The 4427-nt window shown below is 39.8% G+C and overlaps 1 pseudogene; it reads left to right on the top strand.

The window, feature by feature from the left end:
* Positions 1-346: 346 nt before the first annotated feature.
* On the top strand, positions 347-641 carry LOC122150845 (annotated as a pseudogene).
* Positions 642-4427: the final 3786 nt, after the last annotated feature.

Genomic DNA, 4427 nt, shown 5'->3' with positions numbered 1-4427 from the left:
TGCTCCTTCAAACTGCTAAACCTTTGACCAGGAGAAGACCCCTTATCTATCTGGCTGACCTCTGGTGATCCTTCAAGCCAGCTTCTCTGGGAACATTCTCTGATCTGACGATTACACACCCCTGAGCAGAACTGGGGCCATCTGGGGTGATGGCAAAGTTGCATGATCTGGGTGTGATTACTAAAGCATTTGCTCTGTGATTAATCACTGACATAAAAATTTGTTTTGGCCCACTGGCTTCTCTGAAAGCCAACTTTGACCTCAACCACATCTCCTTGGCCACCACAGACTCGGAGTTCACACTTTCTTTGTAATCCATCGCATCAGATCAACGACATGTCCCACCATGTCCAATGTGGCTGTGGACCCCAGCTCCAGGTAGCCACCAAGGACTTAAAGGAGGAGAAGGAAGTCATGGAGGAGACAGAGAACAGAAAATGCACCCAGTATGAGAATACTAATGAGGAAAATGGGAAGCAGGAGGCTGACAATGAGATAGAGGATGATGAGGAAGAAGGTAGAGAGGAAGAGGAGGAGATGAAGATGAGGAGGCTGAGGTAACTACATGCAAACAGGCAGCTGAAGATGATGAGGATGATGATGTTGACACCAAGAAGCAAAACACCGATGAAGATGACTAGACAGCAAAAAAGGAAAAGTTAAAAAAGGCCACTGTGACCTCTCCACTTGACATCTCAGAATCTAAACATGGTCACCTTTGAATAGGGTCCCCACACTCACCTCAGGCAGCACCAACTGCAGATGACATGTGTTCTCCACCATCCAACCAAAAGCACAATGTAAATTTGCAACGGAGGAAAAAAGAACTAAAACTTCCAATGCTCTGCTTTTTTCTTAAAAGCACTTTTAAAAGGAACAATTGTTTGTATGTTTTATTTACATTTTATATTTTTGTACAGATTTTAAAAGGTCAGCCATTTTTAATGATCAGATGACCAAACAAGCCTTCAGAGAGTTCTCTGCCCTTCTAACTCGATGTAGTGTGACCATCATCATTATAACCTCAGAGGAAAAAAAAAACAAAGAAACAAAAAACAGTTTTTAAAAAAAAAAGGGAAAAGAGCAAAAACAACAAAAATACAATCATATTCTGAGCATGCCAGTAACTTTTTTTTGTCTATTGTTGTTGTTGTTATGTGCTGTCGAGACAGCAACCCCTCCTTGGGTTTCCGAGGCAGTATCACTACAGAAGTAGATTGCCCCATCTTCCTCCTGAGGAGTGGCTGGTGGGTTTGAACTGCCAGGCTTCTGGATAGCAGTCAAGTGCCTATAGCTGTACTATGTGTACTTGGCTTGTATGAGATGGTAGAAAAGGCCAAAGATAAATGTTTCTTTTCCTCTTTTTGTTTATGGAGCTGCTGTTCCTTTACTTATTTTTTGAGGGGTGCTGTTTTGATGTATGTGTGAAACAAAGTTGTCCAAAGATAAACTGGAGTGTTATTTTTGCTGAGTTGTTCTAACAAGCAAAAAGGCATTTTGTTTTGTTCACTTGACTATATACATATATATATATATATATATATATATATATATATATATATATATATGTAAAATATGAAAGCTCTGGTAGCATAGTGGCTAAAGCACTTGACTGCTAACCAGAAGGCTGGCGGTTCAAATCCACCAGCCACTCCTCGGAAGGAAGATGGGGCAATCTACTTCCGTAGTGATACTGCCTCAGAAACCCAAGGAAGGGTCGCTATGAGTCGGGTCCGACTCGACGGCAAACAACAACAACAACAACATGTAAAATATATTTAACGATAAGAAGACAAAAGAAAAGAAATGTTTAAATGTTTAACTAATCACTCCCTCCCAAAGAGAAGAAACCTGTGTCATAATCAGTCTCTATTGTACACTACTATTCTGAATGTAATTATTTCTCTAGAAAATGGATGCTGGTTTTACTTCTGAACCAAGGTTGACCCTGGCATGTGAAAATTTGCTTTCTCTCATACTTTGGTCATGTTGTCAGAAGACACCAGTCCCTGGAGAAGGATATCATGCTTGCTAAAGTAGAGCGTCAGTGAAAAAGAGGAAGCCCATCAACAAGATTGACTGACACAGTAGCTGCAACCATGGGCTCAAGTATAGCAAGGATTGAGGCTGGCACCCGACCTGGCAGTGCCTCCTTCTACTGTACATAGGGTCGCTATGAGTCAGAGCCAACTCAACATAGCACCTAACAACAACATGGGGGGAAATTGTCAGAAGAAAGGCCTGGCAATCTACTTCTGAAAGATCATAGCCCTTGAAAACCTTATTAAGCCAACTCTACTCTGAAACGCATGGAGTCACCATGAGTTGGAACTGACACCACAGCAACTGGTTTAATTTTTTGGCTTTATGGGGAAAACCTGTAGGCAGGTCATTGTGGAAGAAAATCTGCCTTTCTTTGTTTTTGATTCTGACAAGCTCAGATATTAGGACCAATATCCAAGCTACCCTAGCCAGGCTATGGGCCATAAAGGGCTGAAGGAGGGCCTGCCCTCAGGGCAGAAAGAGAAACGAGAGGCAGGATACCACCAACCAGCTGAAGGGAGGCAAGATATGCCCCAGAAGGTGATCTACCTTCCTCTGTGTTTTCAATGAAGGTGAGTATATTATTCAGGAGCCTTTGATTCAATAGGTTGCTTGACTATGCTCACAAGTCCATAAAATTTCCTCATACAGTTAACTTTTCATCACTGGAATAATGCTTCATTCCTTACATCTTGCCTTCAGGTATTTTAATGTGTAGACATTTTAGTCTAGTTTCATTTATGTAATAATTGCTTTTATTTATAACACATGGTAAATATACAGATTCACTTTATATTACAAAAAGGGGTAGGTACCAAAAGTCTTATTCTTTAGAGAAACTTTATAAAACTTAGCATTCATGTGATCAGAAAGAAAAGGCAGCAGGTACTAGGAAATATGGGTTGAGACCTTCCCAACATTCAGTGAAATCATGCAAATCATTAAATGGCAAGCCTAAGAAGCCAATTTCATTCATATATGTAACATGATAGCACTGCCTGGCACATAGCAGGTATTCACAAAACTGGCTAACTGCTGAATTTTAAGAAGCCAGGAGGACTAAGAAAGTGAACAAATAACACTGCAACCCAAACTTCATAGTACAATAAGGCTGGCAGCATCTTCCAAACTACCCATTTTCCTGTGTATGTGGGCAGGGGAGGCAGTTCAGTGGAGCAGAAAGCAACAAAGGGTAGGACATGGTGAATCAAATTCTCATTTCTTGCATTCATTATCTGTGAGTCCTTAGGCAACTCCAATTTTCATCTTTGAGCTCTTTTCCAATAGCTCACCTACAAGGTTCCTGTGACAATTAATTCAGATAATATACTGAAAAGCTATTAGTAGATAACTCATTAAGTTATAGTAATAACAAAGTATTTCAGCAGGGCTGTCCAGCCAGACTCCTTTGATTAGAATCACACATCTGCCATTGACTAGTGGAAGTCTCACCTTGGACAAGGTTACTGAACCTCTCTGTGCCTTAGTTTTCTCAATTGTGAAATGGGGAGAGGACCTACCTCATGATTCTCACGGGATTCTTTTAAGGATTAAATTATTTACTAAAATAGCACTCAGTAAATATTAGCTATCATCATTTTTTTAGGGAAAAAAAATTTCAATTTTCCATTATCTTTTGATTCACATTCCATAAAAATCACAATCAACGTATTTTGTCATCATAACCATAATAAAATGGAGGCAATTATTATGCCTACTTCATGAGCTATCAAATTTTAAATCTGTACTATGTATGTAATAAGACACCACGCAGTGGTTAAAGTGCTCATCTGCTAACCAAAAGGTCAGTGGTTCAAACCCACCAGCTGCTCCTAACAGAAAGATGTGGCACTTTGCTTCCTTAAAGACTTATAGCCTTGGAAACCCCATGGGGCTATAGGGTTGCTATGAGTCAGAATCAACTCATGGCAATCGGTTTCGTTTTTATGTATGGTTGTTTTGGTATGAAAAATGTGAAGCAGATCTTTTAAAGAAGAGCAGTATGATGTAACTTTTTTTATAGGCAACACCAGAACTAAAGGTGGTTATGTTACTGGTAATGCAGTCTTCAAAATTATGATGTTTATTTCCCACATGTCAAAGCCTTAGAAAAATCTGCCACTATTGGAGTTAGAGAAAATTAGAACAAGACTTGAAGAAAGTGGAAATCATGCCACAGCTAGGAGAGAAAAATGACTGTATCCACAAGTCTCTCAGATATGGGGCAAAAAATGTTTCAAAAGGTCTGCTTGGGGCTTCTTTCTACAAAGAAAAAGCAAAAGTAAAAAATGTCAGTCTTCACAACCTTTAGGTGCTTTCTGAGGAGGAGGGAGGATAATATGGAGGTGCTAATAGAACTCTGGTCACAGTAGCCCAAATCATAA

Source organism: Orycteropus afer, unplaced genomic scaffold, assembly GCF_000298275.1.
Source record: "Orycteropus afer afer isolate SDZICR_OR568_19922 unplaced genomic scaffold, OryAfe1.0 scaffold00255, whole genome shotgun sequence".
Classification (NCBI taxonomy): domain Eukaryota; kingdom Metazoa; phylum Chordata; class Mammalia; order Tubulidentata; family Orycteropodidae; genus Orycteropus; species Orycteropus afer.
The sequence above is the reverse complement of the archived record's forward strand: the minus strand, read 5'-3'. Positions and strand labels throughout refer to the sequence as shown.